Source organism: Saccopteryx leptura, chromosome 2 (assembly GCF_036850995.1).
Source record: "Saccopteryx leptura isolate mSacLep1 chromosome 2, mSacLep1_pri_phased_curated, whole genome shotgun sequence".
In the NCBI taxonomy this organism is placed as follows: domain Eukaryota; kingdom Metazoa; phylum Chordata; class Mammalia; order Chiroptera; family Emballonuridae; genus Saccopteryx; species Saccopteryx leptura.
In genome coordinates this window covers 312,909,455-312,934,444 of record NC_089504.1, presented here as the reverse complement: position 1 = coordinate 312,934,444, position 24,990 = coordinate 312,909,455, and the positions used below count along the sequence as shown (strand labels likewise).

Below are 24,990 nucleotides of genomic sequence, written 5' to 3'. Positions count from 1 at the left end.
AAGGTTCTTGTGCCCCGTGTTTCAAAAGAAAGGCCAGTATTCAAGATGTCAGAGTTTGGAGCAAGGAAAGGTTTATTGCTCAAGAAGGCAGGAGAACTAATCCTCAAATCTATCTTAAGGCAGTCTGGAATTCAAGTGTCTTTTATTGTCAACGGAAAGGAGAAGGGGCGAGGCAGGGATAGGTGTACACTGTAGACAGCTGTCAGGAACGGATTCAAGGAAGAGCCGAAATTTCTAACTACCTTTGATCTTGGTTGGTCCCTTGACCCTTGATAATCCTAATTCAGTTCTGGAGACTCCTGTCCATCTTTGAAAAGCAGTCCTTATTTATGCTTGTCTCCCCACCTCTTTGCTGACAAGGGCTGCTCAAGCCTCATGCAAAATTTCTCTAGTTAACCGGCATGTCTAATTAGCAGGGGCCATCAGCCTTCAGGATGTCAGAGAGAGGGAACAGCATTTCTTGTTGTTACAGGTTCTGGTAACATTTGAATAATAATATTCTAATATTTCAGAAGTAGATTCCAAAGCCTCAAAATTAAGTGGCTTTGGTCATTGATTTAATTTAATTATTCTAGAGGATAAAAAAAAAATCAAATGCTTAAACTGGCAGAATTCCACATTATTTTTTCTCTCTTTTTTTTTTTGGCTTTTGTCTCTTTGCAATAAGTGTAAGTGGATATATGTTTGTGTACTTGTGCGTGAATGATGTGTGTTTGAGAGAGGGAGGAGAAGGGCATTTCTATTTATAGGAAAATTGTTGGTTATCTGAAGGATGGGTGATTACTGCAGTTGGCAACAGTTTGAACAGTTGTGGGTACCACCCACCACAGGGCCCTTGATCTAACTCTGTTTCTGAGACGTCTGCATTTCCAGTGTCTTTACATAGGCAGTGCAGTTTTGTAGAATGAAAGCACCAGTGGTTTGTGATTTTCTATCATCTGAAGAAGAGGGTAGAATTTGAAGAAGTTGGAAGCAGTTTGTCCAGATAATTCAGTATCTGGCCACTTTACATATCACAGCTATCCTCTTCCTCCCCTCCCTGGGGGGCAGGGAGCTCAGAGAAAACCTTTCCCTGAGTGATCTGGCGTAGCTGGGTGGCTTAACATTCTTGTATTTGATGCAGTCTAGCCTCGGGTGCTTCAGTACCTGTGCTGGGTGTGGGAAGGGTGAACACCTGAGGAAAACATTCCCCTGTCAAAATGCATGATTTTTTTTTTTTTTTTTGTATTTTTCTGAAGCTGGAAACGGGGAGGGACAGTCAGACAGACTCCCGCATGCGCCCGACCGGGATCCACCTGGCGCGCCCACCAGGGGCGACGCTCTGCCCACCAGGGGGCGATGCTCTGCCCCTCCGGGGCGTCGCTCTGCCGCGACCAGAGCCACTCTAGCGCCTGGGGCAGAGGCCAAGGAGCCATCCCCAGCGCCTGGGCCATCTTTGCTCCAGTGGAGCCTTGGCTGCGGGAGGGGAAGAGAGAGACAGAGAGGAAGGAGGGGGCGGGGGTGGAGAAGCAAATGGGCGCTTCTCCTATGTGCCCTGGCCGGGAATCGAACCCGGGTCCCCCCGCACGCCAGGCCGACGCTCTACCGCTGAGCCAACCGGCCAGGGCCAAAATGCATGATTGATTCCATAGGGACAAGTGTTTGGGAAGCTAAGGCAGAGAGTTGTTGGTAGACTAAATGAGGGTTTCTTTAATATGATCATTTTAAAGTGGGTCAGGGGGGCTATTTAGACTTTCTAGGAATTTCTTTCTGCTCAAAATAGATTTCGATAAGTTCATATTTTGGTGTTGTCATCATTTGTCATTTTTTCTCGGCTTTTCTTTCTTCAACAGATATGCCAAATCCTCAGTAAAATAGGCTTAAGAACAAAACAAAACCAAAAAAAAAAAAACAAAAACCCCACCAAAACCCCAAACTAAGAGGAAGATGACCATATTGAGTTTCAGGTTATAAAAACAAATCAAGCAACACCTCAACATAATCATTCCTGTATCAAAAATTTAGGGAGGAGGATTTCAAATGATCCAGGGGAAAAAAAATTAGGTAGGCTGCATGGCCAAGGGCTCTAATATAAATATAGTTCACGATGGATGAAGTTAGAGGAAAATTTAAATTCAGTCTACAAAGATCAGGAAAAATAATAGAAAGATGGGGGAGATGACACCAGAGAGTCACTGGGAAATTTTTTGGTATGCTCAGATTTCAAAAGAACGTGTCTACAAGAGAGAGGGATTGATGTTTATCCTAAGAAAAATACGAGAAGTCACATGGATTATTAAAAATCAATATAAGAAATACCAAAGTGAAGTATGGGTTACCGCCAAAGTAGAGCGAGGTGAGCCCAGTATAGCTATTTGGAAAGTGAAAAGCGTGACCTGAATACCTGGAGAATGTCTAGAGTTGATTATTAAACACATCCTTTGCGGGTAGGAAGCAAGCAAGGCTGGCTAGGGGGTAGCATGGATTTGCTAAGAGGTGGTCAAGACCATAGGTATCTGGCTTAGAGCCGAAGAAGGTAGGCTTTAGGAGGGCTGTGTCTGTCATCTTTTTTATCAGCAAATTGGAAGATGACATATTAGACCATATACTTACCAGGACTTTAGTTGGGGTGAAAGGTTCTGGGTTAGGGAAGGGAATTAAAGGAGGGGGCTGGTGTGACGGGAAAAGGAAGGAGACATAGATGGACTCTAGGCTAGGAGCGCTCAGTGAAAACGTCTGCGTGTGCGAGTGACGGGCAATGCTGAGAGTGGAAGGGGGCGGAGTTTACTTATTGAGTAAATGTTTATGCAGTTCCCGCTTTGTGCCTGGTACTGTATTCTGGGAGCTGGGGTGCAGCAGTGAGCCAAGCTGACAATGGTCCAGCCCGCAGGGAGATGGCGTGCTAGTGAGGGCGACAGAAGACACACACGCCCACAGGTGTAATTTTTCAGAAGGTGACGGATGGCTTGAGGACATAGGCTGGTCATGGAAGTCCTTTCTGCTCCTGCGGCACCTGCACTTGAAGGCAGTGCAGGTGAAGGGGCACTTGTCCAGATGTGTGGGAAAAGCGGTTCTGGAAGGGGCGTGCCAGTGCACGGGGGTGGGGGTGGGGTGGGGGGGCACTGAGGAGGCCAGGGATGCCCGGAGCAGGGGGAGCGGGGGAACAGGGGGAGATGAGGCCACCTCTTAATGGGAGGAACTGCATAGGGCTAACGACATCTTTTTCAGGCTTCCCAGAGATGCAATTTTCGTAGATAAGTTGATGCTAGTTCTTTGGACTCAATAGATTCTTTCTCAAGTCTACCCTAGTGTCTTCTGCTTTAATTTTAATTTGGTTCCTCCCCCCCCCCCCCCCCCCCCCGCCATGAATTGGTATTCTGAAGGCCGAAAAGTGATGCTTCAGTTATTACTTCCCTTATATGGCAGCCAGAGCTCAAGTTTATAAAGTGCTGGCACTTGAAGTTGACCCTGACCCTGCTGGGCCTTCCTTGGGTTTCATCCCTGACCAGATCCACTCACGCAGATCTAAGCAGGGGCCAAGCCCTGTGGGGAAGTGTCAGCTGGTCGGTCTCGCTGGAAGTTGCCCAGGTGGCTCCAGCTCAAGAGCAGCGTTTGCATTGTCCTCTGATACAGAAGGTGTGTGGGGAAAAGGGCGCCTCTGCCCCGCCCCAGCCCCGCCCCAGCCCTGCCCTTAATGAACGGGGTCACGTGGAGTGTTTAGACCTGGCATTGTAGCATGTGCTAAGCAGATAACTGGTTCCTTAACTACAATTGTTGTCAACTCTTTTTACTCCATCGGATGACCTCAAGCTGCTGGCTTAGTTTAAGTAGCTGAGGATTTTCCCCTGATCATTTTGAGAGAGTGGACGTGCCAGTCGTTTCCCCCAGATACTGGAGTGGAGATCTCCCTGGTAGGTCTCTAAGTCTTAAACTCAGTGGGGTTCTTTTCCACATGAATGCACTGCTGACTGTCTTAGTCTGTTAGCCATACCCTTGGCCATGCGTGCCTGGGGTAACACAAACCTCCTGAATGGTCTTTGGCTTGTAAATTCTAAAGTCAACTACACTGCTCACAAAAATTAGGGGATCAGGGAACATGCAGATACTCCAGTACTTTCAGCTTTTTCACCAATGAAATAAAAATTGGTTTTGCATCTCATTTGCATAATCAAACAACTTTCTTTGACTTGTTATTTGCTTTTTTGATGTTTTTGTTTAACAAAAAAAAATAAAAAATAAATTTTTTTTTAATTACTTCATATTCATTTTGAAATATTCCCTAATTTTTGTGAGCAGTATATATTCCCACTGACCCCAGGGACCTCAGGAACTATATTCCCCCTGGCCTCAGGAAGGCAGAGGACGGGTCAGGGAGCTGCCTACTCCTCTCATTGACCGTGGAGGATAGGGACCATGATGGCCTGGATAAAGGAGAAAACTAGAAAGTGATTAATTCAGGGTTTTTTTTGTTTGTTTGTTTGTTTGACAGAGACAGAGAGATAGAGAGAGGGACAGATAGGAAGGGAGAGAGATGAAAAGCATCCGTTTTTCCTTGCGGCACCTTAGTTGTTCATTGATTGCTTTCTTATATGTGCCTTGACCGTGGGGCTAGAGCAGAGTGAGTGACCCCTTGTTCAAGCCTGAGACCTTGGGCTCAGGCTGGTGAGCTTTGCTCAAACCAGATGAGCCCGCGCACAAGCTGGCGACCTCGAGGTTTCAAACCTGGGTCCTCCACTGCACCACCACCTGGTCAGGCTGATTCAGTTTTAACAGCTCCTCAAGACGTCACAGGTCTGGCCTAGTACAGAAGACACTAGACGTGATGCCTCCACCTTCAGGGGTTCAATTCACACACACTGTTCTGAGAAAGGCCTCTGTTTTTACAAAACAAAATGCCGCTCATCTCTAAAAGCAGCTCTTCCGCACAACAGCATTAATTGAACTTCACCACTTTCCCGTGAACTCGAGCTGCTGGTTCCGTTTCCTAGAAAAAGGTGAACAGACTCATCCAACCCTGGGAAATGTTGTTTCACTGTTTGATTTTTCCGGGGAAGCACTGTGCTGTGTGTACTCATCATGGCATTCAGAACCGGGCTAGTGAAATGCAAATCAAAATAAAATAACTATCACTGTGTTATTTGGAGAATGACAGTTTTGCAGTTTCTTTATGCTTTTGGAATGAAGGAAGATTACACGAAGGTGGGAGAAAGCAAGGCCTGGGTTGAATTACAGGAGCGTTAACGAGATTATGTGCTTATTTGCGGGTGGTTACACCTTGGAGGAGTATTATGCCTGGCATTTCAAAGGTGTGTTTAACCTAGATGCACAAGCACAATGGACAAGGTGGGCTTAAAACCCTTTCACTACAGAAGATAGAGGCCTGGTGTAAGACAGCCTTCCATGACCTGCCCCGTTAGGGATTTCTGATCAGCTCACCCTGTGAGGTTACTTTCCGTAGAACCTCCTTTTTCGTCCACATCATTTTATCAATAGTTAACCCTCATGCGTAGGTAGAACAAATCCAACTCACATCTCGAGATCCAAGGGCAGAATTCTAGTTCTGCTTGTGTAACTCCAAAAGCCCAGATGGAAGCCTATGTAGGGAACCTTTCAAGGTTTTGATTGTCTCTCTGTTAAGAGTGACTGGACTTTTTTCTCCTTATGACTCATCAAGAAAGTTCCATTTATTCTTCCCTGTGTGCAGCTCACCGGGCCCCTGCTTCTTTTTCCTCCCAGCCGAGTTACAGGACTGTGTGATATTCCCCGGCTGTGTGAAAACCCCTGATCACATCAATCATCAAGCGGTTGCCTAGAGACCATCATGAAAACATGATTAAGTAGAGCATTTTTGCTCTATAACACCTGCTTTCTGATGAAGATGTGATGTTAGAAACAGCTCCGTGTCCTTCGTGGCTTGAGAACGCACAAGTGAAGAAAGCATTTTACAACAGAGATAAAATGGTTTCTTCGCAGTCACTTTTCGAGATGGTCCTTTCCAACCCAAAGGTCTTCTCCACAACCGAACACTCACCTGCCTTTCAGGAGGGTCATGCGTTGGGGATTGCTGGCCCTTTTAATAAATTAGTTAATTATTTTAAAATTGAATTTATTAGGGTGACATTGCTTAATCAAGTTATACAGGTTTCAGGTGCACAATTCTACAATACATCATCTATAAATGGCACTGTGTGTTCACCTCCCCAAGTCAAGTCTCCATCACCATCTCTCCCCCTCTACTCTCCTCCACCCCCCCACCCCCTCTCCTTCCTTCAGTCCCCACACTGCTGTCTGTGTCTCTAAGCTTTTTTTTCTTGATCTCTTCACCTTTTTCACCCAGCTCACCCAACCCCCTTCCAACCTGACAGCTGCCAGTCTGTTCTCTGTCTCTATGAGTCAGTTTCTACTTTGTTTGTTAGTTTATTTTGTTCATCAGGTTCTACAAGTAAGTGAAATCACATGGCACTGGTCTTTCTCTGTCTAGCTTCTTTCCCTTATCTTAATAATCTCCAGGACCTGCTGGCCCTTTTTAAAGAACATGAACATAAACCAACAGTGAACCTCAGACACTATTACTCCTCCATCAGTCCGCAGGACTGCAGCCAGACCGGAGTGTGTGTAGAGAGGTTAGAAGGCGTTCGCAGTGCTGTGGTCATGAAAGAGGAACGGGCAGTTGCACTTTGTCAGCTGAGTGTTAAGCAGGTTTTCAACAAAACACCAGCCTGACCCCACTGCGAATTGATAGCAGTGAGTTCCAGAGAAGGTCATTTCTAATTCTGAGCCCTGCTGTCTCCCAGAAATAAACTTGGATGGACTCATCAAGAAGTATAAATTGAGGAGACTTATTATATGATGGACGTGTTCCTAAATGCCTCCTTAGAATAAGACAGACAGGTAAATGAATGGTCCTGGCTAGTTTGGGGCCAGAGGAGAAAAAGGAATCAGGAAAACCTAAGAGTCAGTACGTCAGCAAATATTTATTGACGATTTCAGCCTTGTAGGTGTGGTGGTGGGTGGGGTGGGGTAGGGTGGCCATGGAACAATGAGCCGGATGACAGTCCCTGAATAGTCCAGTGAGAGGGGCAGAGGTCAGGCAGTTAAAGGTGGAACAGATAAATAATTGCAGATAATGGTCAATGCCATAAAGATTATTAAACATGGCCCAAGACTATATAGTTGGAGGCATAAGCACTGCCATGCTGAGGGGACATTTGAGGTGAGGGGGCTGAGAATCTGAGGGGCTGGGAGTGACGTCATACCAGCAGTGGGGAAATAGGGGAGGAGTCTGGGTATAGGGCAGCAATCGTAGACATCACAACAGGAAGAGAACCTTCGATGTTGTTGGACGATAAGTCCGATCCTTATTAGGAAAATCATTTTCAAGTTTCTCAGAAAAGTGACTCAAACCTTATTAGACCTCCCGACGTCTGTAATTACCTTTGGGCTGGTTGCCTAACATAGCATTAGTCATGACATTGACAATGTGGACTTGTGTAGTTTCCTCACAGATATTAATTGTAGTTATTATTTTTTATTTAAAATTTTATTTTTAGCCCTGGCCAGGTAGCTCAGTTGGTTAGAGCATCCTCCTGATATGCCAAGGTTGTGGCTTTGATCCCTTGGTCAGGGCACATACAAGAAAAAAACTGATAAATGCATAAATAAGTGGAACAACAAATTGATGTGTGTTTTTTTTTCTCTCTCTCTCTCTAAATCCATAAATAAAAAATTTTAAAAATAAATAAAAATTTATTTTTAAACTGTGAAAATACATTACTTTAGTTAGAGAAATATGAAAAGCCTTCTATATTTCCACTAACCTAGATACGCTGTTGTCTAGTTTGTATATTCCTTCCCCGTCCAGGTCACGTATATGGTTTTAGATAGTTGACAGGTAGTCCCTCAAAGGCGTAATGCTATTTTCCCATGCTTCCCCAACTTTGTATTTTGTATTTACCTATGTATTTATTTATTTCTGTGACAGAGACAGAGAGAGACAGAGAGAGGGACAGATAGGGACAGAGAGGAAGGAGAGAGATGAGAAGCATCAATTCTTTGTTGTGGCACCTTAGTTGTTCATTGATTGCTTTCTTATATGTGCCTTGGCCAGGGTGAAGGTCTACTGCAGACCAAGGGACCCTTTGTTAAGCTGGTGAACCTTGCTCAAACCAGAGAAGCCCGCACTCAAGCTGGCGACCTCAAGGTTTCGAACCTGAGTCCTCCGCGTCCCAGTTCGACGCTCTATCCACTTCACTACTGCCTGGTCAGGCTTGTATTTACCAATTTTAATGCCTAAGTATAATCCATTCTCTGTTTGGAGGTGGTTATGCTTGATAAACTTTCTGTGGACACGAAGTTAGTGAGTACTGAATCATTGCCCCTAGGGGAAGTAGGTTCCTGTGGGCCTCTTGGTCACAACATTTGCATCAACCATATGTAACCTTGTTTTGGTGTGATTCTGTTTAAAAACACCTTATTTAACATACTATGTTGATTCATTGGCATTGGACTCATGCGCACATCACCCTCACTCATGCCTGAACGAGTTTACCTAACACACAGATTCCCTCTTTAGGGCACAGCACTGTTTTCTTGAGCTTAGAAACACTAGCCAGCCCTTCAGCCCTGAGCATGGGGGTCATTTTTAAACAGCACCATCACCATCCCAAAGCAAAAAATGCGAAACAGATGGCACTAAGTGGACCCTGGAAAGGTCCGTTTAGTTGTTTGTAGTCTGAGTCCGGAACAAGGAGGAGGAGGGTCACCTCATTCAACCTCAGCTGAGGACATGCACTTGAGGAAACAGATTTTTGTCGCTCTAGGCATAGTTGAGAATGACTGAGAATGCACCACAGGTATTGATAGCGAGGTTACAAACATAGCAACTCAGCTAATCTGCATGTTGTGAGGATTGGCTATTCTGACTGCCTATGCCGTGATTACATAAATGGCTCACTTTGGAAGGGGGACACTGACACAATTCTACTCTGGTGTCTGTGGGGTTCCCACAGTTCATTTCCACTCCCCACCCCAAACAGATCAAGTCCTGAAAAACACACTACTAGGAAACGGCTCAAATGCACAGGGAGGTGAGGAACAGCCCTCTGCGGTGCAGTCGGGGGTAACGGTAATAATTCCAACTTACGTTTATGAGGGCTTTAGCATTTGCAGAGTTGTTTGATATGGTCTCTGTCGTTTGATCTTAACATGACCCAGTGAGAGGGATGGGATTGTTACCTTCATTTTAACAGAAAAGAAAAAAGACACAAATATGAATTGAGGGTAAGCTCACCTGACCTTACCAGTCTTTCGAAGTGGCTATCAGGCATTTTGCCTATAGCAGAGGCCCAGAGAGTAAATCTTGTTCCTTTTTTTGACCAATGCCTGCTTGGTAAGAACAGATGCTCACTGGAAAATGCAGTTACCTCTCCTATGCCCACATACCTGATAACAGCCACCCACATTTTCACCGGGGAGGTTCAAGAGGCATATGGGGGAGTGGAGAGAGAGCGGCTTTCACAGTCAGAGGAGATGGGTATGATTCCTTGGCTCTGTCCTTTTCTCAGGTATGCAGCTTTGGCCAAGTTATGAAACTTTTCTGAGCTTGCATTTTTTCATTGGTAAAATGGGGGAAACAATACATGACTTAATTCATGTATTTGTTGTGAAGATTTCACGAACTAATATACTAGCCTTTTTACCTCGCCATACTTCTGATGGCAAGGAGCTTATCAATAGATTCTTAGAGAAAATCAATAAGTAATCTAGTCAGTGGCCTTTGTTTCCTCGCAATTCTGCCTGGAGATCGCCACCCCCCAATAGCACCAGTATCGAATACACGAATAAATGGTGAGCACTGGCTTTTGTGTGGGTGAGTGTCTCAGCTAGTGTCACTTTTTTAAAATTTATTTATTCATTTTAGAGAGATGAGGCAGAGAGAGCAACAGAAAGAGAGAGAGGGAGAAGGGGGAGGAGCAGGAAGAATCAACTCCCATATGTGCCTTGACCTGGGGTTTTGAACTGGTGACCTCAGCATTCCAGGTGGATGCTTTATCCACTGCGCCACCACAGGTTAGGCTAATGTCACTATTTAGTTTCAGTGTTCCCTAACACACTATATTCTCCTAGTGGAAGAAACAGAAATGTTTCAAAATAAACATTAATGAAGTCTCCTTAGATTGTTTTTTTTTTCCGAATCTTGATGGGATGTTGACAAACTTTTTTTTCTCATGTTTTCACTGGAACTTTTTTTTTTTTTTTTGACAAACTTTATGTACACGTTAGCTGTTGGATAAAATGACAAAAGAGACTTGATGAACAGACCCAGATCAAATAAGTGGTGTGCAAGAAGCTAGTGTAACACTGGTACACTAGCCTCTTATTGATGAGAAAAGTGAAATATAAGAAGCTGACTTGTATGATAAGACCCCCAAGCTAGATAAAGCCTTCCCAAGCAGCCAACATTTGAATTACCAGGGTTGAAGGGAGTGTAAAAAGATTCCTTTTCTCTTGATAATTTTGCAATGAAATGAGAATATGTGGGTCCTTTAGCAAATGTTTTAAGATTCAGCTTATACCTATACAACAGTTTCCAGTATGTTCTTTTTAAACATCTGTGTGACATTAGCAAATAAAACCCAACGACTAGAGGGCCCTTGAAAGTGTCACCGTAAACATCACAGTGGCGGGAGGATGGGCCAGTAATCTGCATGCTAAACTCCAGCTTCAAGCGACTGTTTCTTTCTGAACTTTGATAGCTGGTATCTTTCTGAGAGAAAACAATGTCTGTTTTTGCTATCTCGGCCTTTGAGATTACCCCTAGGCTGGTGACCTCTGCACCCTGATGTGAGCTGTAGACACAGTTCTCAGTGAGAAAAAAGGGATGCCTTCACATATAACTTGTTTGGGATTTTTCCTATTCCTCTGTGAATGTCCCATTATACTTCCAGTGACTCATACATAGCCATCTTTAACAACACTGACGTGAGTAATACCCAGGGATCATTGCCGGCTTTCATTGTTGTCACCAGAACTCATCTGAGTGGCTGCCGCTTGTCCATCATGTTGTGCAGGTCACAGAACAAACACACTGAAATGCAACAGAGGTGTCTTCTAGGAGCTTGGGGTCTAAGACAGATGCATGGATGGGGAGGGTCAACTTATTTTCATGAGGCTATTTTTCAGTAAAACACTAATAATATTCATGCTTGTGGATTCTATAGGAAAACTCAAACTAGGGTTTGGGTTGAGCCCAGCACACATTTGAGTAGCCAGGAGGACCCTCTTAGAGGTTAATACTTCTACTGATCATGTTGGCTAAGGTCATTCAGTATTTTATTTCCTCCTGTTGCAGTGGGTATCTGATAGTGAGAGGTCAGCAGAGAGGTGGCACTTAGACACTGGAATTCTATTACATTTGTTTTTCCAACTTTACACAGTATACGGATAGGAAACAGAAAAGGTGCAGGTCAGCTTTGGACCCCGCTATGGTACTGCTTAGGCACCAGCCGAGAAAAATAGGTTGAACCGTGAATTGAGTTTTGGAATAATATACCAATTATATATAACTAATATTAAATAAGATATAATACTAATAAAATGTTAATAATAATATACTTATATAGTATCATGCTAATATTAGTAAATAATTTAGTACCGGCCTCAATTATGGACTAGTTAGCATGTTTTAGGCAGACCTCATAGGTCTGAGCCATATGACAACATCTCTAAATCTCTAGAATTTAGCACAGTGGTCTGACATGTAGTGAATTCTTAACATTTTAAGTGAATCAAAGCCCATGAGATCAGAGAACAAGACTAAGACCCAGGAGTTGTGTTGTAAGGTCCCCAGTACGAGGCCCAGGAGAGGAATTGTTGGGGTCGGATGGGGAAGTACCTCCTTCATCCATCCAGCTAGAAGCCAGAGCTAGAGGACTTGGGAGGGGACTCCAGAGCTAGGAAGGTGCCAACTCCAGCTCAAGTCGTGCCAGAGGGAGATGGGCATAGCCTGCGCCTCCTGCAAGGGCCAGCTGGGGAAGGAAGAGGATGTGGGGGTCTATATTCCAGGAGCTGCCCCAGCCAAACCAGGCTGTCACTAGCCTCTAGTTAAGTTGCAAATGTGTCCTATGTAAATGTGTCTGCTTTCATTCCAAAAAGTCCTCCTCCTTCTTCTCCCCCTTCGTTTTCTTGTAAATTTTTTTTTTTTTTTTTTTTTTAATAAACTTGGTCTTGGCCAGACTATCAGGAACCAGACATAAATCTGTGCTCTGAGAGGCCAGGTATGAAGTCACAGCTGCCATTTTTGCTCCACTTCCCAGGAGTGGACAGAAGAGGTGAGGCCAAGCATCAGGATGAAGAGCTGGGTGGAGTGCCTCAGACGAATCCAGTGGGGGTGGGATGGGGGCGTGGGGAGGAGCAGGAGGTGGGTAATCAGGGCCACACCCCCCAGTCTGAGGCTGAATGAAAGGCTCAGAGTCTCCAGCCCTACACTGATCCTCAGGGTGCAGTTTTCCTGCCTATAAACATCCTCAGAGCGTGGACAAGGGGAGGGTCAGAGTGTGGGCAAGAGAATGCGCAGAGACGTGGCCAGTTGGTGGATATATCAGTTTCATGTGGCTACATAGGTTACCCCAAGTTGGTGGCTTCACACAGCAGCACGCATTAGCTCACAGCATCCCGGGGCCAGAGCCTCCCTCCGCACAGGGTCTCACGCACCAAACCGCAGGCGTCAGCTCCTCCACAGAGTGTGGGGTCCTTTTTCCAGCTCACGGGGTTGTTGGTAGAACGCGGTGTCTGTGGAGCCCTTGGCGGCCTGCCTCCTCCAGCCCAGGAGAAGGATCTCTGTATCTGTAGCTTTCAGCTCTTCTTTGCAAGGGCTCCCCTGATTCAGTCAGAACCACTCAGGAGAATCTCCCTTTGGATGAACTCCAAGTCAACTGAACTGGGACCTTCATTGCACATGCAAAATTAGCTTCATGGTAGTGAAATCTGACACTCTCAGGAATATCAGCCATCATTCTAGGAGGCACAGGCCACACTCAAAGGGATTTTAGGATATGTCCACCAGGGAGCAGGAGTCCTGGGGTCACCTTAGAATTCAGCCTACTACAGTGGGTGCGAGAGGGTGCAAGAGGGTGTCGGCCGGTGCTTGTCTGTGCTGACTGTAATTTGAGAAGGGCGCAGGGGAGTTGGAATGCAGGATCAAAGATATTATTTTAGGTATCTGTGGCTGGTGGCTCCAAGTCACGAGAGAACAGAAACCACCATCAAATACAGTCTTAAGGATAAAAGCTTAATTGTAGTGGTGAAGGGTGGAAATACTGATTTATACAATAAAACGTGTTATGGGTAACGCAGTTGTTGGGAAACAGAGCAGGGCCCACCCTGGTGAGATGAGGGTGAATAAAGGGGAGCCTGTTAACAGCATTTTTTGTGCTGTTGCTTCTGGAGTTCCTGACTGAAGCCGTTGGTAAAGACAAACTTTGGATGCCCCCTGGGAGGGACCTTGCTCGTCATGGGTCCTAATTGCTGTCAACGTAGAGGGCAAAATGAGAGAGGTGATTTTTGTCCATTAGACGTTTAAAGCTTCGGGGGAAAAATGAGGTATAATTATCCTGCATAGCAGTCTGTCTGTTAAGCCCGCACCTGCCACTGGTGTATTATTATTATTATTATTATCATCATTATTATCAGGAATGAACTATAGAACATCACCTTGGGGGCAGAAACTGTTGTCTCTATCCCGTGATCCCCACTGTTCCTTGTTCCCTGAGGACTATGGAAACCAGGTCTCACTTAACTTGATTAGATGGAGTCTGTTTAAAACAACGACAACAACAAATGCTCCTCCCCCCCCCAACTCCCCATTATAAAAACCTGTAGGTTTTTATTGTAAAACATCTAGATAAGAAGAATAAAAAAACACGCCTGTTATACTCTGCGGGAGTACTGTCAGCTGTTGGCCAGAAATCCGTCCATAAATTTCTACACGATCTCATTTGTAGTCGATTCTTTTATAACTGAAAATAGAGGGCGTTCAGTTTTTGTCATATATCTCCACTTTGATCTATAAGGCGAACATTTCTATTAGGCTATCTGTTTAGTGAACATGGGTTTACAAATAGCTTTCTGCAATAACATTTTATAGAGCTACTTGCTTAGGTATACAGTCATGTATTGAGACGGTCTTCTATGGGTGATTTTAAGTTTCCGGTAGACAGTCGATCGCTGGCTGGTCAGGGTTCACCACCTTCGATCAGGGACATTTTCTAAGTGGGCGTGATCTTGTTGTTTTCACCTGCAGCTCACTTCATTTACCCCCATCTGACGCTGGTCCAGCCCTTGCCGCTCACACAGGCAAAATGTGTGCCTTATGTTTACCTTTCCCCTGGTCTGTTCCCAAGGCTACAGGGTAGTTTTTAAATCCCTCTTTTGTGAAGCTAGCGGCCCTAACAAACAAACCACTTTGTTGAGACTGGAGCATTAGCCCTGGCACAATTTACTGGTTTTACTCTGCTGCAGGCATCACGAGCCGGCAAGGGGGTCCGGCTGCCCCTTCATTCTCCGCGCAGACTCTGTGTACGGGTTTGTCCACAGAGGTGCTGTTTTTCTTTCCCTTGCCCTTCAATATGGGCTGCTGGTGGCAAAACTCGGTTTAAGCGAAAGCGAGGAAAGGAACCGTTTATGACGAGCCCAGAATTTAGACGTTAGGTAGAGGTTTAACCTATGAGAGACCTGAGCTTTGCAAATGTTTAGAGTGTTAGGTTAACGGGGATGGGGACATTCAGGTGTTGATGGGTCGTGAGGCCGTGGAGGGGATACCACTCAATGACCCAGATGGTCATTAGAAGAATTTTTCGACATAGTGCTGCATTTCACATAAATAATGAAAACAGACCCACAGAAAGAACCTGAGTTAATATATAGATTTCTCACAATCCAGCTGAGCTTACATATTGAAAGTGAGCTGCTTTTGCTTTTAGAAGCACAAGGTAGCATTTTTGGCTGTCAGCATGATGCAGAGGGTAAGAAGCTACAAGCATTTAGTGCTCAGGACCCTGTAATCGGCAGGACAACCCTAACCAATGCAGTTCTTTTTTTTTTTTTTTTTTGGTATTTTTCTGAAGCTGGAAATGGGGAGGCAGTCAGAGAGACTCCCGCAGGCGCCCCACTGGGATCCACCTGGCACTCCCACCAGGGGGCGATGCTCTGCCCATCTGGGGCGTCGCTCTGCCACAATCAGAGCCATTCTAGCGCCTGAGGCAGAGGCCACAGAGCCATCCCCAGCGCCCGGGCCAACTTTGCTCCAATGGAGCCTAGCTGCAGAAGGAGAAGAGAGAGACAGAGAGGAAGGAGGGGGGGGTGGAGAAACAGATGGGCACTTCTCCTGTGTGCCCTGCCTGGGAGTTGAACCCGGGACTTCCGCACGCCAGGCCGACACTCTACCACTGAGCCAACTGGCCAGGGCCTTTTTTTTTTTTTTTTAACCTACAATCATATTCTTACTTTTCCCAACATGGTCTGCTTGAGACCTAAAGACTTCAGAACTTTGGGTTTCTTCTAAGGAATGAAGCAGAAAACATGAAACAAGGGCCAGGAATTTTTCTGGGCCTTTCTAGAATTGCCTAGTGCCTTCTGTTTCTCCCGTTTCTCATAGCAGTTCCGCATAGCTGAGACTAGAGGGATATTGGTCCACTAAGAAGGTGCGGGTCAGGGAAAAACAGTGCAACAGTTTTTAAGTCTGATATTTCCTCCATCTATACTTGGCCTGCAAAAGATGAGTTCTTTTTTTTTTTTTATAAAAGTCCGTCCAGTTGTTTGTCTCATAGACCAGCTGTTCCTTGGCGGAAATCAGCCAGTCCTATCCAGCTGTTAGCTCTGCCATCCTCAGGGGAATGAATTCTTTGCCAAAAGAGTCTCAGAAAAGGGCAGAGAGGGAGTTTCAGGGAACACTGACTCAGGCCTAAGATTTGTTTTCAGGCGATTTTATTCACTTCGGCTGCTGATATAATAACTGATCTCAGAGTGTCAGAGCTGCAGGGGTCTTGGGACACCAGCTTGTCTTACTTTTTTATTTTATATCCTGAGGAAAGAAACTCAAGACAGGTTCCATGACTTGCCCAAGGTCACAGAGCCAAGCTGTGAAAGAGCTAGGTCTCAACTGAAACCTTGTCATTCCAAATAGAGCATTCCCTCTGCTACAATAGCAGCTGCCCTTTTGACTTCTTATATTATTGACTAATGAAGCTTTGCTGATTTTCTGTCCAACATATTCCCCCACCCACATCAAGGCATTGCTTCATTATTACATTCTTTAAAAAAAAATTTTTTTTTATTAAGTGAGAGGCGGGGAACCTGAGAAGACAAGACTCCTGCATGTACCTCGACTGTGATCCACCCAGTAAGCCCACTAGGGGGCGATGCTCTGCCCATCTGGGGTCACTGCTCCATTGCTTGGCAACTGAACTACTATATTTCAGTGCCTGTGGTGAGATCATGGAGCCATCCTCAGTTCCTGGGGCCAACTTGCTCAAACCATTCAAGCCATGGCTGTGAGAGGAGAAGAAAGAGAGAGAAAAGGGGGAAGGGTGGAGAAGCAGATGGTTGCTTCTTCTGTGTGCCCTGACTGGGAATTGAACCCAGGACTTTCACACACCGAGTCAGTGCTCCACCACTGAGCCAACCAGCCAGGGCCTCATTATTACAGTCAAACCTTATGTAGTATCTGAGACCATGGGCTTTATGAGTAACTGAAAAGAATCTTTTATGATCGGACGCAAATGCTCCCAATTTATAATGCAATAAGCAGTTATCCACCACTCTCAAATCATGAAAAAATAAGTGTGCAAGCATCGTTCTAAATTGTTTTTGGGGAGAAAAATGCTCAATTAAGCTGTTTGGTAATAAGCTTTAACAGATGGTGTTCGCACCTGTTTCTCAGAGGGACTTCTGTGGCTTATTCTTATAACATCTCTGAGGTCACTAGGTTCTATTTATGGTCTTTCGTAGAAAGAGAAGATCATGGCCTTTTTTTTTTTTTCACCTTTCTTAGACATTCTCCAACTCTTCCGAGTTCAAATGAAGAGAAAGGGCAAGACTATAGCTAGATGATAGGTATGATGCTAGTGGCAAAAATGCCCAGAGGAATACCTTTCTCTGCACCTGGACTCCACTTCCGGAGCAAAACCCAAGAGCCTGCAACTGGCCATCATGTGGGAAGGGTTTGACTGGTTCAGGATTCTTGAGCATGTCCAGGACATTCTCTCCCAACCACGTTGCTCACTTTTTCTCCCTTGACGATCTCATTCTTACCTTCTTACCTTTTTTATTTTGGCAGGGGTGCCACCAAGATAAAAACCTGATAATCCAGTTTGTCTGTGACCAGTTCTCTTATAAAAGATTGAAAGAGAGGTTTGCATAAAAATTATTCTCTCTGGTCAAAACAAAAGGGCACCGAGAGACATGGGTATGATGTCTGAGACTGGATAGCCGGGCCTGGTTTTCAAAGGGGGGAAAGGGAGATCGATCGATTATGAATTGATGACTTGATCGTTGAGCTCCTTGGTAAGCAAATAGGCCAACCAGAATCTAGCATGAGACCACTAAGAATACATGGTGTTTCACAAGCCTAATCACTTTGTCTAGTGTTAGTAGCTGACAGGTCAGAGAAATGCTTCATGATTTGTAGTAATAACAACAATAACATAGCTAACATTTTATTGAGCTCTTTGTGAAAGGAATTGTTTTAAGTGAGTAAAGAAACATCAAAATTTGCGCTTTTTTTTTTTTTTTTGGCAGGGAGGATTGGTTAACATCTCTTTATCTTCTTATTTAAAAGTAATGAAGCTTGCCTTTCCAATCTCTCTAGTTTCTAGTAATGGGACTAAAATGAATGGCTTAGCTTGGAGCAGGCCATGGGGCAAGGTAACAGAGAGCTAATTGATGATTTTCCCTCCTCACGGCCTCCAGATGTTCTGTCCTGACCTGGCTGCGGAGTTCCTGGATTCTAGTAGCATTTGGAGATGGAAACGGGTTTATTACCTTGGCTGGTTGGGTTTTGTGAGAGAAAGGAACGTGCAGGAGGAGACAGCCAATGACTACCAGGTTCTCAGCATTTGCCATTGATAACTGGCTAGTCAGGATGGAGGTCAGAAATACCTTTGTGAATAATTGTCACATTTTCGTGGCCTGCTTAATGGTTCTCAGCTCATTCTCACTTAACATAGCATCCCATTATGTCTGGGTCAAACTCTCTCTGCATTCATTTCATCTTCACAGCAGTTTTGGAAGGCAGATTGAATTTTTCCTAATTTCAGAAGGAGTCAACAGTGTGAGATTTGCGCAAGGCCCCTGCTAGTGGGGGCAGCACTGATCCGGGGCATATGTCTTCTGACTTGTGAGTCCAGTGCACAAAACACTGCGTCCGATGGTTCAGATCCTCTGGGATGTCTGAGCAGGCCAGTCCCCCAGAGGGGTGGGGCATGCCTGTGAGATCTGACAGAGCAAACATTTAGATGGCTTTCAGCCAGAATCTGCTGGGGCCTAGGGCTTTTCGACCTGTGGGATCCCTGTTGCTCTTATCTCAGGGTGAATGGGTGCCTTCCCTCAGTGAGTCACTCCCTGTTAACTTAAACGTAGAGGACAGTGCCTGGCCCTCGTCAGATATTCTCCCTTTCCCCCCAGTGTGGCGCTCTAGGGGTGAGAGCACCTCAGTCATTTGGATGACATATCTGGCTTATAAATAAAGGAAGGGTTGGAGGGAGTATGTCATTAATTGTTCCTGAAAACTTTATGGCTCCTTTCATTTTTTTTTCCCCCTGACATCTTGAGCTTTGGGTCTTGACTCAGAGACAGGATTATCTCATTGCAAAACATATGTCGTATTCAGAGAATTCCTTGCAGGAAGTCATTTGTTTGGTGGTCCTTATGTTAACTCACCATCTTTCTTGTTACAGAATCTACCGTGTAAAGAGATTAAGCCTCAGCTTTTTGCTTTCATGCACTGCCCTGGACCATGATTTGCTCAAATTAGGCCCAGATCATTTCCCTTCTTCCTTCAGACTTCATGAGTCTGTGATTGGGAACCTGGTATCCTAATCAGCCGTTTTTCTGGATTGGCAAAATACCAGATCTTTGTTATTTTAGGATAGGACGCAAGAGGGTACAATGACTATTTTAGCTTATGCCTTGCTTGAAGGATATGAGGGATACCCTGATTGTTTTCTGGGTGTTTTTCCCTTAATCTCATAACTGATTTGTTTGTATAAAACAAAACAAGGAATTTTTCTTTTTTTCACATTGTTAAGCTGAGAACGACTATAGGCCATTCAGGGTTGGATTGCACTTGGAGAAAGTGCACATTGCTTGTTTTCATGATGGATAAATTACTTAATATAAAAAGAATCAGTATGGGTGTGTCTCCCTTGAAGCAAATATCATCTGTAAAAATTCATATTTACATAAATTAGGGGCATTTCTTTTTACAACAAATATACCCTACCAATGGATTTATAATAGGTGATTCCTTTTTGTAATTTGTTGATTTTAGAGGGAGAGAGGGGAAGAGACACACAGAAAGAAACATTGATTTGTTTTTCCACTTAATTATGCATTCATTGGTTGCTTCTTGTATATGCCTTGTCTGGGGCTTGAACCCGCCACCTTGGCCTCTCTGGATGACACACCAACCAACTGAGCTACTCGGCCAGGGCCTAAGAGGGGATTCCTTTAAATCAGGGGTAGTCAACCTTTTTATACCTACCACCCATTTTTGTATCTCTGTTAGTAGTAAAATTTTCTAACCAACCACCGGTTCCACAGTAATGGTGATTTATAAAGTAGGGAAGTAACTTTATTTTATAAAATTTATAAAGCAGAGTTACAGCAAGTTAAAGCATATAATAATAATTACTTACCAAATACTTAATGTCAGATTTTCACTAAGTTTGGCAGAATAAATCTTTATAAAACAACTTACTATAGTTAAATCTATCTTTTTATTTATACTTTGGTTGCTCTGCTACCGCCCACCATGAAAGCTGGAATGCCCACTAGTGGGCAGTAGGGACCAGGTTGACTACCACTGCTTTAAATAAACATCCCTCACTGCTGCCATTATAATTTGATTAATGTATTTCACATACTTACTTTACAAAGAAAGGTTCACCTGGATACCACAAACCAAAGTATATACATTTTGGAATAGGGCTCTTTAAAAAACAATTTCTGCTACGGCTTGTAAAATTTCAGTAAAGCAAATAATCACTCAAAAAAATAAAAAAACAAAACCCCAAACCTTTCAAACCTCTTGTGCAATAGATTTCCAGGCCTCAGCCTCAAGTTTCTTCATTTAGAGAAATAGATAATGTGCCTAAATTTTGGTACTAGACAATAAGTGGGTCCCCTTGAAATTTTACTGTAATAGGGTTTTACTTGTGAGCCATTTTTTTTTCTGGTGGTTTTGACAAAGCCTCCTTTTTCCCTCCTGGTGGCATCTGGCCATGTTCTGTGTGGTTTGTGTGCAGAGCACACACAAGGCGGAAGAACCCCTCAGGTCTACGGTGTGCTCTCCTTGAAGGTGGACCTCCGCCCTCTTCCCTCCTTCCTCTTCCCTCCTCCTACCTCCTTCCTCCCTCTCCCCCCTCCTCCTTCCCCCTCCCCCTCCTCCCTCCTCCCTCCTCCTTCCTCCTTTCTCCCTCCTCCCTTCTCCCCTCTCCCTTCTCCTCTTCCCCTTTTTCCCTCTCCCTCCTCCCCCCACCCTTCTCCCCCCTCCCCCTCCCCCTCCCCCTCCCTCCTTTCTCCCCTCTCCCCTCTCCCCCTTCCCCCCTGCCCTCTCCCCTCTCCCCCTTCCCCCCTGCCCCCTCCTCTCTCCTCTCTCCTCTCTCCTCTCTCCTCTCTCCTCTCTCCTCTCTCCTCCCTCCTCCCTCCTCCCTCCTCCCTCCTGTTGCAATACAGACAAGCCCTGTTTTGCTGGAGGGAAACCTTGGTTTCTAAAGTGAATTTGAGACCTGTCTTCTAAATTATTTCTCTGCATTTCTTTGAGGCTTTGGTGCTGGTCATCTTGCCCCCACCACATCCCCTACATCCATGGCTCCAGTCTTTGGAGACTTCTGTGCTCTGGGCAAGGCTCTGAGCTGCGATTTTTCACTAAAAACCCTTCTTCCCCTGCCTGAGGGCGAAGCATCCTCGGGAGGCCAGCAGCTAGGGCAGCCAGTTTCCAGCAAGCAGGCCTGGAGAATGGGGCCACTGTGGGGCACAGAGGGTGGCGCCCCAGCAGGTCTCGGGCCTGCACCCTTCACCTCCTGTGCCCAGCCCGCTCCACTGCTGGGCAGGGTGGCAGGGACAAAGCTCAAAAAAACCTATGAAGCAGAAAGAGGGTGTTTCCCCTCTTTTTCCTAAGTTAAAAAGCTCTTCCATTTTCTATTGCTTGCAACATTTTAGAAAATTATAGGGTATTAGAGCTGAATAGGTTGTTAGCAATGACCCGTACTACTTGTGTGTTATTACTAGCCCTCTGCTGGGAGTATTTAACCAGGGATCCTTAGAATCCCCCTGACCGCGGCCGGCTTCAGGGGGTGGGCGAGCGGCCTGGAGTCCTGCCGGTGCTTGTGCGTAGTGCCTGCGGGCTTTTCTTTGGGCGGGGCTGCTTTTATTAGATTCTCAAAAGGGTCCACACATCAAAGAAAGGTGAGAAACTACTGATCAAGTCCAAAGTACACACCATCACTCCCCTCTCCCGAGAGAGAGAGAGAGAGAGAGAGAGAGAGAGAGAGAGAGAGAGAGAAAGAAAGAGAGAGAGAGGCAGGCAGACACACAGAGAGGCAGGGTTTTACAGACAGGGAATCCGAGTCCTGAGGAGCTGGAGTGACCCCGGGAAGTGCAGGGCCGGGACTCGATCTCCTGTCCTCTCTCTGGTCTGGCACTCTTCACTTAGCTCCAGCACAAAAGGCTGAGATCTTGGACAGTGTGATTGTGGTGAGCATCGGTGGACAGGAAAGCTATGAAAGGACTTTGTAAACCCGTCAAGCTTGACTAAACTGTTCTGTCGAGTGGTGAAATGTTGTTGTGTCCAGGTCCTAGAAAGAGTTCAATGAAAACCGTGTAACCCTTGGGTTCACATGAGCAGTCCTTTGCTAAGGAGGGCGCAGGACCTAGACAGGCTTCCTCTTTGCAGCTCACTTGGCTGCTTTCTCTGTTTTTGGAGCTCCAGGACCATATGCCCCTCTCACACCGGCTGGCATTATGGATGGGCCGACTCCAGCCCGACCCTGGCACCAGCGGCGGGATATAGACCTGTCTGCTGTGCCTTGGAGCCCACAGCTGTCCAGGACACCCAGCTGGGGCTAGTTTGCGGGGCTGAGTCATCGCATCTGGTTGGGGCAGGTTGGGCCTATCTTTTCGATCGCTGGAGTCTCCCTGGAAACCACTCGGTGCTCACCGCTTTGCTCAGTTCCTGCGTGTGCAGGGGGAGTAGGCACAGACGGTCCCTTCTTCCCAGGGGGTTCTTTGCCCAGAGAGGAGGTTACCATACTGTGTTTGATAACACCTGTGAGTTCTTCAGGACTGATTATCATTTAGGGCTAAATTGGTAACCTGATAATTACCACAAAATCCAAAGTAAGGGGCGTTCAGGGATGGCTGGCAGTTTGAGAAGGTTTATTATTGGTTATCCAGGGGATGTTCGTGAAAGCGTTCATTAGTGCTGCCCAGGGGAGGGAAAACAGTGGCAGCCGAGGAGCCCAACCTGGCATCTTCTGTGGGAAAGCACGTGCCATCGGAGAGCCCGGGCTCAGGACCGACCAGGACTCCAGAGGGCTAGCAGGGCCAACACAGCTGGCAGAGCTGACATCGTAGCTCAGGGGACAGAACCATGGTTTGGAAATGCAGGGACTGAGTTCAACTCTTGCTTTTGCATTTTACATTCCATGTCACTTATTTCCCTTTCTTGTTACCTTAATTTGGCTCTTGAAAGAAACACCATCATCAGACACTTGCAGAATATTTCTCATTAGGCAACCAGTAAATTTGTCTTTCGGGAGCTGCTCAGGGGGTCCGACCCTGACTTCAGGTCATCGTGGAGTCGAGGGAACCTGGGTTCTAATCTTAGCCTTGAAGCTGTTCTGCTCCTCGCTGCAGACCCTCAGCATCCCAGAGAGCTGGTTAGAAATGCAGGCCCTCAGGCTGACTGGACTTGGGAGTCAGCATCCATGTCTTAAGATCCCCAGGGGATTCATAACACACCAATGTCAGAGTAGCACTGGCCTCTTTGGTGAGCTCAGGGTGGAATGCAGTTCAGGAGTTTTAATGAATGAATTGGAGCTGCATATAGAAACATGAATAAATCTAAACAACTTCTTTGGAGAGAATAAAGTTGCAGAAGGATGTGTGAGGCATGGTGCTAATTTAAAGTTTTAAAAACTCGCATGTATGCAGTGGAAACTTACCTGTGTGGTAGAAGTGTGGACCGGAATGATATACAGTAAGTTTAGGGTACTAGTTAACTTTGGGAGGGAAGAAGAGGGTTGGGTAGGAGTGTTAACAGTCCCTTCATGTTTTACTTCACAAAAAAAAAAAGTAAAAAAGGAAAGTTGCAGTAGCAAACATGAAAAAAGATTTCTCCCCCATAGGAATGAATACAGAATTATTCATGGAACTATTCTCTTGAATATTTCTGATGTTTAACTATTTCATTATAAAATAACTAAAATAAAACTGCCCTGGGAATTGGAATGCAGACAGTTGGCATCTGGGAATTCTCACCTTGGAAGTTCCTAAGGACCCTTCAGTTTTAAGTGTGTTTGTATGCAGAGAATCGTCTCCCGATCACGCTCCCTTGTTCTAACCGATGACTGGTGTCTATTTGGATGCGCCCGAGTCCTGTGACTTCCCTGCGTTTGGTCCTGATGAGATGCCGCTGTTTCTCCTGTTTGGGATGTTGGTGGAAACCAGTAATCTAACTCTGCGTTAGTTAGGGACCTAGCCTGCAGGGCCCTCCTGTGTGCTGCTGTCTCCTTCTCTCCTTGATTACAAGGGAGGTTCACCCTACAGCTAGCTACCCTGCTCGGACAGCTCTCACCTTAGGGTCACCCCCTGCTCTCCATTCCCTAAGCTGTAGTCATTAGTCACAACATCTTCACTGACACTGCAGTTCAATGATAGGGCTTATTCATGTGAAGCCCAAGAGTGTTCATTGCCCATCCCAAGTATCACCTTTTGCAATCAGTTCTCTTATTTCTGTATCTGCTCTTTTTTTTTGAGGGGGGGGGGGAGGGAGAGAGAAAGAAGCATCAAGTCATTGTTCAATTTAGTTGTGCACCCATTAATTGCTTCTCATACGTGCCCTGACCAGGGTCTCGAACCAGCAACCCTGAGATTGAATTGGTGATCTCGGCTCTCTGGGTTGATGCTCTATCCGCTGCGCCGCCAGCCAGGGCTGCTGTATCTGCTTTGGTAACTCCTAATCTATACCAGAAGCAGCCCTAAAGTTTAATTAGTAAGGATGACATATGTTAGTCTGTGACTCAGGGGACGGACATTCAGAAAGAAGAAGTGACACTAATAGCTATCGTCAAAATAGTCTTTTCAATTGAATTAAATTATTACATTTTTAATATACTCTATAGCAGTGGTTCTAAACCAAGGATTCCTCCCCCCCCCCCCCCGGGGACATTTGGTAGCATCTGGAGACATTTTTCATTTTCAAAGCTAAGGGAATACTACTGGCACCAAGCGGGTAGAGGCCAGGGCTGCTGCTAAACACCTATAATGCACAGAAGAACCCCACTCCCATAATAAAGGATTATCCAGTTCATAACGTCAGTAGTGCCAAGGTTATGAAGCCCTGCTGTACAGATCCTCCTGCCAGGGGTATCCCCCTATCCAGGAGGGGGAGTGAGTGGGGCTGCGGCTTCTTCAGAGTGAAAGGGTGGGCCAAGGGGTGTAGGACTGCCGTGAATACATCTAGAGATTATTCCTGTGTCATCTTCGTGGTATGGTGGGGGCTAGGGAGTTAGTGGT

The 24,990-nt window shown here is 45.6% G+C and overlaps 1 protein-coding gene across 1 annotated transcript in view; it reads left to right on the top strand.

The window, feature by feature from the left end:
• CREB3L2 (cAMP responsive element binding protein 3 like 2) overlaps window positions 1-24,990 on the top strand; it is a 99,097-nt gene that overhangs the window by 30,360 nt on the left and 43,747 nt on the right. The window lies entirely within an intron of this gene.